General features: G+C 37.1%; 1 protein-coding gene across 4 annotated transcripts in view; it reads right to left on the bottom strand.

The window, feature by feature from the left end:
* Positions 1–12,180, bottom strand: part of PKIB (cAMP-dependent protein kinase inhibitor beta) — a 1,514,333-nt gene that overhangs the window by 498,399 nt on the left and 1,003,754 nt on the right. The gene's annotated exons all lie outside the window — the stretch shown is intronic.

Genomic DNA, 12,180 nt, shown 5'->3' with positions numbered 1-12,180 from the left:
CATATTTCTGATAGCATTATTTCTGTTTTAAATTGTGGCCTAAAATTTGTGCCACTGTTTTGCCAAAACTGTATATGTGCAAAATAGAGTTATTTAAATTTATTAGGAAGTTACATTTATGGTATTTCTTTAATGGTCAAGGTGCAAGCCACAGTAATAATGAAAGTTATAATAATGAAAGTCAATACAATTCAAGTTTAGATGACTATAGTAATGAATCATGTGATTCTTTTGTATCTTGTGCCAGTGACGTGAATGCATATTATCCGATAGATTCTTCAGGTGTTAACATTGAAAGTAATTTTATACCTCCTTTTCAACATGATGGTATAAAAAAATTTCAAGCAATGGTTGATTTTGATATGGAGTGTTTGATTAAGAATTTTGACAAAAAACAAGTTGAATATAATCTTACCAAACTTGAATGGTTAGAATTAATGCAATTTTCTAAGCAAAATGATTTAGTCATCAAGCCATCTGATAAAGGCAGCAAAATTGCCATTATGCATAATATGGATTATTTAGATATGTGTTTGCAATTATTGATGGATAAGACTGTGTATTCTATTGTTGATGAAAAAGTGGTTACACAAGCTAAAGAACAGTATTTATCTTTAATTCACAAAGGTTTACGCTTGGGTTACTGGACTGAATGTGATGTTCAAAAAAAGTTGACTTTATCTGGCACTGGTCCAGCATTTTTCTATTGTTTACCCAAAATTCATAAAAATTGTAGGAAACCACCTGGTAGACCTATAGTGTCAGCTAGACACTACTTTTTACATAATCTTGGAGTAATATTACATGGGGTACTACGAAAACAAGCAGTTAGTCTTCCTTCGTATATAAGAGATTCTGTTGATTTTTTAAGTAAAATCAAGAACATAATGTGGAATAGGAAAATGTATTGGCTAACATTAGCTGTAAAGAGTTTATACACAAGTATTCAACACAAATATGGGTTGGAAGCATTGTTTGTTAGCATGGGTGACCAGCCATTTACACATTATATACTTGATTTGGTTCAATTGTGTTTGGAAAACAATTATTTTTGTTTTGATAATATGATTTTTCATCAGGTACAAGGTACAGCTATGGGGGCCCCATTTGCACCTATGTATGCAAATATCTTCATGGGGCTAGTTGAAAAAGAATGTATTTATAATAACCCATTTGTAAAGAAATATGTCAAACTGTATTTTAGATACATTGATGATTTATTTTCTTTATGTGAAGATGGTTTGGATGAAATGCAGAGTTTTGTAACTAGTATCCAACATAATAGGTTCAACATTTCTTTTGATGGAATAGCATATGGGAATATGGTGAATGTTTTGGATATTCAACTACATGGAATTAATGGTAAACCAGTGGTTACTAGTGTACACAGAAAATTCAGTACACCACATGAATTTGTCAAAGCATCTAGTTGTCATCCTAGACAGACAATCCAAGCTTTACCATATGGAGAGTTACTTAGAATCTCTCGCTTGTGTAATGAAGATGAAATATTCTTGAAAGAAATACAGAATACAAAAGATATGTTTGTTAGAAGAAATTATGACATCAAATTGCTTGATGCTGACATAAAACGAATAACTAAAGTAAGATTTAATAAACAAAATAATGAAAAAATAAATTATGAAAGTGTAAATGGGGGTCATTTTGGTATGAACAGAATGGTAGATTCTGAGAATAGAATTTTTTTAGTATCCACATATAATGTGTGTAGTTATAAAATTAAAAAAATTATTTTACATTTTTGGCAATTTCTACCAAATTATAGTGATTTAAATCAACTAATGTTAAAAAAACTAGTATTCTCGTACAAAAGAGGTAGGAGCATCAAAGATCTGGTAGTGCACACAAAATTTAACAGACCAGAAGTTAAAATGTTACGATCTATTTCTGAATCAGGCACATTTCCTTGTACAAATTGTAATTGCTGCCAGTATATTCAGAGAGCATTTAATAATATAAATGATAAAAGTTTTGTTCCTGATGGTAGATTTAATTGTAGGACAAGCAGAGTAATTTATGCAATAAAATGTGGATGTGAGAAGTACTATATAGGTCAAACAAAAAGAATGTTCAAGGTGAGGTTGCTAGAACATATGAGAGACATCAGAAATTGTAAAATAGAGAGTCCTTTAGCTAAACATTTTTGTGAACATCATAATGGACAATATCACACATTGCAAGCTACTATTTTGCAACAAGTGGCTGCTGATGAACTTGATACAAATGTTGTTGTAAAATTACTTTTAAAAAAAGAAACTGTTTTTATTTTAAAATATGGTACTTTGTTACCTAGAGGTCTTAATACAGATTGCTGTTGGAGAAGTGTGATGTAAAGTGAATTTTATTGGTTGATTGATGAATTGTTTTATTGACTTGTGGATTGTTGGGACTATAAAAGATGTATGGGGTGTGTTTGGTGTTACTCCTTGAAGGCTTACTGTAGCCGAGGCGCTAGAGTGTATCGAATAAACCATTGGATTTTACTGGTTTTTGTTGTTGCTTGGTGAATTCAGTGCTATCTTGTGGCTTTTGTTTACATGACTCTGTTTTCCATTGCCAGTATTGACATTTAGAACATTTGTGCACCTGAGGGAATTGTATATTACAGTAAGGCTTGAGGTGGTGTACTTTGAGGGCTAGTGTTTGAGGTACCTTAGAAGAAGCTGTTGATAACTATACTAGCAAGAAATGAGGTAAGCTATGTCAAAAGTAACATGGTCAAAGGCTAAAGCTTAGACACAGAGAACCTTTTCACACTGAGGAGGAGAAATAAGACAATATACATGTAAAATGAGGCAACTTTGACAAATACAAATGTGGAAGCCATCTGTTTCTGAACCTTAAACTTACTGGCTTGGATGTCAGTGTGCCCATAACCGCTGCATGAATATCACACAGAAGAGCTGCACTTTCATCATTTATGCATACAATGCATTTATGGCTACTTATCACAATAACACAGTAAGCAGTGAGACAGTGTAAAATCATAAATCATACAGCATAGCACAATTTAATGCTTTTCCAAAAGTAGCGTATAAAAATAGCATTGTAAATGTGAGGGGCCGATACAGAGAGAGTAAGGAGAACAACAAAATAGGTCTGTGCACCTTACAAATAAGTAGGGTATAAATTATCAGAGGACATACAGTGCTGGGATCAGATCACCATCTCTCTCACAAGTGAAAGATGCCACAAGCTCACCCATAACAAAATATGGGTGTGCAGTAGCATTGAACCATCCACCTCAAGAATTATCAATAAAGCCAAAACAAATGAGAAACAAATTCCCCCAGTCAGGGTCAGTCCAAATATTGTCAAAGTACTACACAATAAGAGCACTTGGATAAAGCCCACGACACTCCTTGGTCTAAATATAGCAGCTATTGAAGTATTACACAAATGATATGAAGTATATTGGGATTTACATGCTTGACTGTGCATCACTTTATCACAGCCGTTGTCCACAACCTGATATGTAAATCCACATTTAATTGAGATTGCAGCATAACTTTTTTTCAATGTGCATTGCACTCTGAGATTGTTTAATTATATAAGTAGAGTTGAGGTTTTCCCTCTGCAAGCTGTTAGGGAAGGTAAAGCTCCTATAGGAAGTGTTTACAATGCTTTGTAAAGCCTCAGTGTTTTGGTGGTGATTGATAGATGGGCTGTATGATAGTGGTCTCAGCCAAAAGTAATATATTCATTTTTTTACATATATTTTCTGTGGAATAAGGCATCAACAACTATTATGTTTTAACATTAATCCATGACTGGTTGTGGGTAACTCTTGATCAAACCAAGCTAACCGTGGGTAAAACCTGTGTTACCCCCCCCCCCCCCACACACACACACACACATATAGATTATTGGTATTATACAATGACATTATTTAAGAAAACAGTGTAATTGTATAAAAGGATTTTGTGCTCTCCCTCCCTTTTCTTGGAGGGGCATACAAGATATGTACTGTGCATGCTCTGTCAGTGCACAATTGTCCCTTGACTTTTTTTTTGTAACATATGTACTTGTGCTGATCCATCTAGTTTCAGACAGAATGTGCAATGTTTGCTTCATATTTTTGATCTGTTTTGGTGGGTATATATGTGTGGGTGTGTTTTCTTTAGCAGTACATCACCTTTTACTTTAGATCACAGTGAGTAGCCTTCTTCTTCTTCTTTCGGCTTTTCCCGGTTAGGGGTCGCCACAACGGATCACTTTGTCCGCACATTGAATGGCAGTGGAGTTTTACGGTGTCGAGTTGCCAGCCCGGCGCCCAACCTTCCACAGAAGGCACACTCACACGCACACCTAGGGCCAATTTAGAGTGTCCAATCCACCTGCAGCATGTCTTTGGGATGTGGGAGGAAACCGGAGCACCCGGAGGAAACCCACGCGACCACAGGGAGGACATGCAGACTCCGCACAGAAGATACCCCAGCCGAGGATCGAACCAGAGAACCTCTTGCTGTGAGGCGGCAATGCTAACCACTGCACCACCGTGGCCGCCCTATCACAGTGAGTAGCCTAAACGACAATAATGTGAAAGCTGCAAACCAGTCTAAGCCAACTGGGTAAAACTGGGAAATATAAAAAAATAAAATATAGTGACCCATTTCTGATTAAATTCCTTCCATTACTAAATTAATGTTGAAACTAAACAAAAGTTAAGAACTATAATTCTTGTCATTTACTTTCTTCAGATAGAAAAGTATTTGTAGAGTACACAATCCACTGAACTAACACAGTATCCACATTTCAGATATGACTGCATGATAAAAATTACAACTACAAGATGGAATAATTGGTTCAATGCATATATTGAAATAAGGAGCACTACATACTGTTAATATGAACACATCACTAGAATCATGTAGCCAACAGTTTAACTCACTATGTATAAAACAGGTAAATAACTGTTGTGATGATCTGATCTTTAGCATATACGCTTACAATTTAGAGCTTTATTTAAACCTAGTCCTTTGCAGAAATTTTGGGAAAAATCTGCAAAAGTGTCTTTTTTAATCTAGCACATTTTTCATATGTTTTGCCTACTTATTGACTGGGCAGACCCACTGAACAAATTGTCCCATTTCAGGAGCAACCTGAATTCTAGTTAAGTGATATGCTTACTGTCATATCACAGGCAAATGAACATGGAAGGACTCAATCATTGTATTGTGGGTATAGGTAGCCAAGAGATTTAGTCCTCTGTGCTAACTGCCAGACAGAGGAAAGAGGTCCCAAATCTCTATTTATGATGCCCAAGTAATTTTTTCCAAAACATGAAACATGAGCTTGATAAAGTCTGAAGAAGTCCTACAGTGCATAAACAGTACATATTACACATATTAAAAATATAAACACTTTTTGTAATTTTCGCTAAAGTCAGTTTTATTAAATTCTCATACATAATAAATAAATGTTATATATAAATATATTACATGTAAATATTTTTAAACATGCAGATGCTAATAAATTCTGATACATTTCTTATTGTACTTCATACATGAAACCCCACAGATACAATGCACACCCAGCAAGTTACATAATACTAATGGATTAACAGATCTGATGACTTTTGGGGCCAATCATTTTTGCAAGTTTAGGGCTGTAATAAAGAGGGTTATTGCTAAGAAACCTGCACAACAAGCAGAAAATGAATACATGTGGAACAACTGTTTTGTTATTTCAGAGCAAAAAGGTTTTGTTTGCTTTCTGAAGAAACTAACATACTTTGGGAGATTCTTCAAATTAAGGTTCTTGTTGTCTGTAAACTAAAACAGAACAGAGGTCTCTGCCATGGTCGTACTACAAAATGTTGACTTCCTGAAGCGCAACATTTCAACAGGACAAAAAAAAAGAAAGGTCCAAAATCCAAAAGGGAAAAAAATAGCTTTTTCTTGTTTGTTGCAGGAAGGGCCAAGCCCTTCTACACCCCCGATGTGGCAGACAAGCCCCCCCCCCACATCCCCTAGACTTATATATATACCAACTCCATGACTGCACTTACTTGAAAATGTAGAGATCTGATCTCCTTAGAAAGTAAATCATTGCTGATGCACAATTAGAAATTGCAATGATTTCCTATGGAGAACAGTGTTTGGCCTTATGCCATTCAACGTTTTTTCTATGAGCTACTGATGCTTGGGGAATTTCTTCTAAAAATTGTGTAGAGGAACCCTCCAGCACTTCCACTGTTGCTTTTCTGTTTAGATAAAATGCACTACTTGCTGACTGTAGTCTGCTAAATGACTTCAGAGTCGACATTACTAAGGAAGGACCATGGCCATTTGCCTACTTGGCCTTTCACTGATCTCTCAGTGTAGTGAGGATACTCTTCTCTTCTCTCTGTATGGGTGAGAACTTACCTCCTCAAGTGCAGCTAACTTTGCCTTCTATCTGTGCAGTAATACCTCTCAGACATTCCCTAGTGATCACCTTTTCTCTTCGTGTTCCCCATTTCACTTGCAGAATCTTGGTTCATAGTGTTCACAAAAGATGTTCTAATTGCATGACCTCTCACAATATTAAATTTAACATATGTGGAATCCATAATAGAATAAGGTTCTAATTGTTTGAACCATGATACTACTACATTTACTATATGTGGAATGGATAAGAGAATGATGCTTCAATTCCATGACCATTTATTAACACATGAAGTGCATAATAGAGTGATGTTCTAATTCCATGACATCTCACAGTATTACTTTTAAACACATGTAGCGTGCATAATAGAATGTTATAATTCCATCAGTTATCACAGTATTACTTTTAATGCACATGGAGTGCATTCACAGTATTACTTTTAATACATGTGACGTGCATAATAGTGATGTTCTAATTCCATGACCGTTCACAATCTTACTCATATGGAATACATAATAGCATGATGTTCTAATTCCATGACCTTGTGGAATGCATAATAGAATGACTTTCTTATTCCATGACCTATCACAATCTTACTTTTAAGGCACGTGGAGTGCATAATAAAAGGAAGTTCTAATTGCATGACCTGTCACAATGGAATGCATAAAAGAAGGATGTTCTCATTCCGTGACATGTCACAATATTATTTTTAAGACAGCTTTAATGCATAACCGAAGGATGTTCTAATTCATAACCTGTCACAAAATATTACTTTTTAAGACATGTGGAATGTATAACAGAGGATGTTCTAATTCCATGACCTGTCACAGTACTACTTTTATGACAAGTGGAGTGTATAACAGAAGTATGTTCTAATTTTATGACCTGTATTGATATTACTTTTAAGACACATGGAGTACATAACAGAAGGATGTTCTAATTCCACGGCCTATCACGAGATTACTTTTAAAACACGTGGCATGCAAAGCAGACGGATAATCTAATTCCATGACCTATCAAGATATTACTTTTAATTCACGTGGAGTGCCTTAGAGAAGGATAGTTGAATTCCATGACCTGTCATGATATAACATTTAAAACATATTGAGTGTCTAGAAGAGGGATGGTCTAATTGCATGACCTGTCACAATACTACTTTTAAGGTTATGTGGAATGCATAGCAGAAGGATGATCTAATTCCGTGATGTCACAATATTACTTTTAAGACACCTTCAATGCATAACCGAAGGATGTTCTAATTCATAACCTGTCACGGTATTACTTTTAAAGACACGTGGAATGTATAACAGAGGATGTTCTAATTCCATGACCTGTCACAGTATTACTTTTTTGACAAGTGAAGTGTATAACAGAAGTATATTCTAATTTCATGACCTGTATTGATATTAATGAAGTGTATAACAGAAGTATATTCTAATTTCATGACCTGTATTGATATTACTTTTAAGACACATGGAGTACATAACAGAAGGATGTTCTAATTCTATGGCCTATCATGACATTACTTTTAAAACACGTGGAGTGCATAACAGAAGGATATTATAATTCCATGACTTATCAAGATATTATTTTTAAGTAGAGTGCCTTAGAGAAAGATTGTCGAATTCCATCACCTGTCATGATATAACTTTTAAGACACATTGAGTGTCTAAAAGAGGGATAGTCTAATTGCATGACCTGTCACAATATTACTTTTAAGGCACAATGAGTTCTTAAAAGAGGAATGGTCTAATTGCATGACCTGTCATAATATTACTTTTAAGACATGTGAAGTGCATGAGAGAAGGATGTGCACATTCCATTTGCTGTCATGGTATTACTTTTAAGACAGGTGGTGTAAATAAGAGAAGAATGTTTTCATTCCATGACCTGTCACGGTATTACTTTTAAGACACATGGAACTCATAATAGAAGAATGTTTTCATTCCATGACTTGTCACGGCATTACTTTTGAGACATGGAGTACATAATAGAAAGATGTTCTAATTCTGTAACCTTGCACGATATTACTGTTGAGACATATTGAATGCATAATAGAAGAACGCTCTGGTTCCATGACCTGTCATGATATTACCTTTGAGACATGTGGCATGCATAACAGAAGGATGCTTAGTTTCCATGACCTGTAACAATACTGCTTTTGAGATATGAGGCGTGCATAACAGAAGGATGATCCAATTCCATGAGCAGTCACAATACTGCTTTTTATACTTGCAGATGGCATAACAGAAGGATGCTCCAATTCCATGACATGTCACAATGCTGCTTTTGACATGTGTGGCGTGTATATCAGAATGATGCTCCAATTCCACGACCTGTCACAATACTGCATTTGACACATGTGAAGTACATAAAAGAATGGTGCTCCAGTTCCATGATATGCCACAATATTGCTTTTGACACGTGAAGTGCCTAAAAGAACGGTGCTCCAGTTCCATGATATGCCGCAATATTGCTTTTGACACGTGAAGTGCATAAAAGAACGGTGCTCCAGTTCCATGATATGCCACAATATTGCTTTTGACACGTGAAGTGCATAAAAGAACGGTGCTCCAGTTCCATGATATGCCGCAATATTGCTTTTGACACGTGAAGTGCATAAAAGAACGGTGCTCCAATTCCATGATATGCCACAATATTGCTTTTGACACATGAAGTGCATAAAAGAACGGTGCTCCAGTTCCATGATATGCCACAATATTGCTTTTGACACGTGAAGTGCATAAAAGAACGGTGCTCCAGTTCCATGATATGCCACAATATTGCTTTTGACACGTGAAGTGCATAAAAGAACGGTGCTCCAGTTCCATGATATGCCGCAATATTGCTTTTGACACGTGAAGTGCATAAAAGAACGGTGCTCCAATTCCATGATATGCCACAATATTGCTTTTGACACATGAAGTGCATAAAAGAACGGTGCTCCAGTTCCATGATATGCCGCAATATTGCTTTTGACACGTGAAGTGCATAAAAGAATGGTAATCAAAATGCTGATTTTTACCATAAGGTCTAAGCTTCCAAGACATTGTATCCCTATGTAAGTGATATTCATATAGTCACAAAAATGCACAAAACATTTCTTGTTTGCTTGGAAGCAAGCCCTCCTCTTCATCCTCCAACACAGGGACAAGTCTCCGTACCTCAGATGTCAAAATATGCCAAGTTTGAGGTCACAGTAATTCAGAAAACAAAGAAAAGGTGGAAAAAAGGGGTAAAATGCATCTTCTCCATCTTCTGTGAATGTAACAGCATTAAATATGTGAACAAGTCAGCCTCAGCATTCTAATCCATGAACTTTAAGCCCTCAGTGATCCTCCTGTAGGCTTCCTAGTTCCATTTTTAATGTTTTCCATTATTCATCTGTGTAGGGCTCTGGCTAATTAAGTTTGCAAATGGCTGCAAGCTAGGACCAGTCACTGAATCCTCAAATGATCTAGCCATCTTGCAGGAAAGTTCAAATAAACAACTGGTGACAAAATCATGGACTAAAAATAAATGCCAAAAAATGCACTACGTATGCTTTGGGAAGTCATCTACCCTAGGGAAATACCACATTGACAATACATCCCTGAGAGTTAACCTACCTGTTTGGGGTTTAGGAACATATGTGGATAGTGACCTAACATTTGACCAACATATGTCTATTGTTGGTAAAAAGTCCTCCTATATTGCACAGCTTATAAACAAAGGAATTTTGTCTATATCTAGGGATGTCCCCCTTTACTCAGACCTCATTAGGACAGTCACTGAATATAATGCCTCCTTTGGCATGTACATAACCTCTGAACTGTACAGATTTTCACAGAATGCCAAGATTTTTGTCTCATACTTCTAGTCTATTACTCATAAATTGTGGTTTTCTGGCAAATCACTGTCAAATCATTGAGGACTAAAATCAGAAATTAATGACCGATGTTTGGGTTTCAGACCTCATATCCATCAAAAAAATTTTGTTAATGCAAAACCTATAATTCTGTCAATATTCTAAGTTTGTAAGAGCAATATTAAAAAATTGTCCTTATTTTTGGGCCTTTGTTAACCACTATTTGTATCTTTGTCTAGGTTTCTTGCTCTAAGAGATGGAGCTGTATAGGCATGTATCTTTCCAGAGCCATGCGACGACTGAAATGCCCATAGAGGTACATTACTAAAAAGGATACAAGGCCTAAATAACATGTCCTACATGGAATGACTCAAAGCCCTGTACATATATTTATATAGATACAGATATGAGATTACTGAATTATGTCAACATACCACAACATCGACAGCAAGAATGTCGACCACAAAAGGTCAACAACAGAAATATCAGCAGTTAACTGCACATGTGCAAGTAGAATCTTTGCCGAATGCAACCTCCCAAAATAATAGCATTTTTTTTTTTTTTGCAGGAAGCAAGCCCCCCTTCACCCCCATGCTAATTATATATACTATCGACATTGTGCATTGTGGTGTGTGTAACTGATTTGGTAATCCCACAGAATGGCGCACAGCTGCAGTTATCCCACTCCACAAGGGGTGATCCACCTTGGATCCCGGGAACTACCACCCCATCAGTCTGACAAGCCTGATCTGCAAGGCCATGGAATGTACTATCATGGAACTTATAAATAAAGACATTGGCAACCTTAAAACACTGGACCTCACCCAGTTTGGGTTCATGAAGGGCCGATCTTGTCTCCTGAACCTGATTGACTTCTTTGAATCAGTCTCCAGAGCCGTGGATGAGGGTGAAGCAGTCCACACAGCCTATCTGGACCTCACCAAGGCCTTTGACACCATCCCCCACTCTGGAATCATAGATAAACTTACTAAGCTAGGCATTAATCCCTACGTCACTCGATGGGTTGCCAACTGGCTTACTGACAGAACCCACACTGTAAAAGTAGCTGACTCCAAATCCAGCACCAGACAAGTGACAACTGGAGTACCTCAAGGTTCAGTCCTGGGACCTCTCTTGTTTGGCATCTACTTCTCTGAAGTACAGGCCAACACTAATGGACACTGGCTAACAAAGTTTGCAGATGACTGCAAACTGGGAACCATTACTGAATCCCCAAATTATGTGGATACCCTACAAAAGGGCCTTACAGAAACAGATGCCTGGTGACAGAGCCATGGGCTCAAGCTCAATGCCAAGAAATGTATAGTCATCCCCTTTGGAAAAAAACATGTACCCGTGAATTACCACATAAGTGGCAGTACACTAAACACTGAAAGTGTGATAAGAGACTTAGGGACACAGGTGAACAGTGGTCTCACCTTCAATAACCACATCGCCACAACAGTTAGGAAATCCTTCTATGTGGCACACCTCATCACTAAGGGCTTTTCAACAAGAAAAAAGGAGGTCATTGTCCCACTGTACTCATCCCTCATTAGACCCTTTACAGAATACAACATTCCATTTGGTATGTACCTCTCAAGACATCTGCAGCAACTGGAAAAGCCACAGAAATACCTCACTAAAAGAATCACAGGCCTAAAGCAGATGCCCTATGCTGACTGCCTTAAAAAACGCCAGCTATACTCTGTCGCATATCGTATACTCCGAGGCGATCTCTGCTTAACATACAAGGCCATGTCAAACCCAAAGCTGTTTGACATGCTACACTTAAAAAAATCCCAATCCCTCAGAGCCACACGCTCCAGGGGTCTAAACCTTGTCATTACAATAAACAAAACATGCTGGAGGGATAGGTTCCTGACCCAGAGACTCCCCAGACTCTGGAATAGACTGCCCATACATGTCAAGCAGAGCACCTC

The sequence above is a fragment of the Protopterus annectens genome, chromosome 1.part1, assembly GCF_019279795.1.
Source record: "Protopterus annectens isolate FY-2018-M chromosome 1.part1, PAN1.0, whole genome shotgun sequence".
Lineage (NCBI taxonomy): Eukaryota > Metazoa > Chordata > Ceratodontiformes > Protopteridae > Protopterus > Protopterus annectens.
Note: the sequence above shows the minus strand (reverse complement) of the source record. Positions and strands in the feature narration are given on the sequence as shown.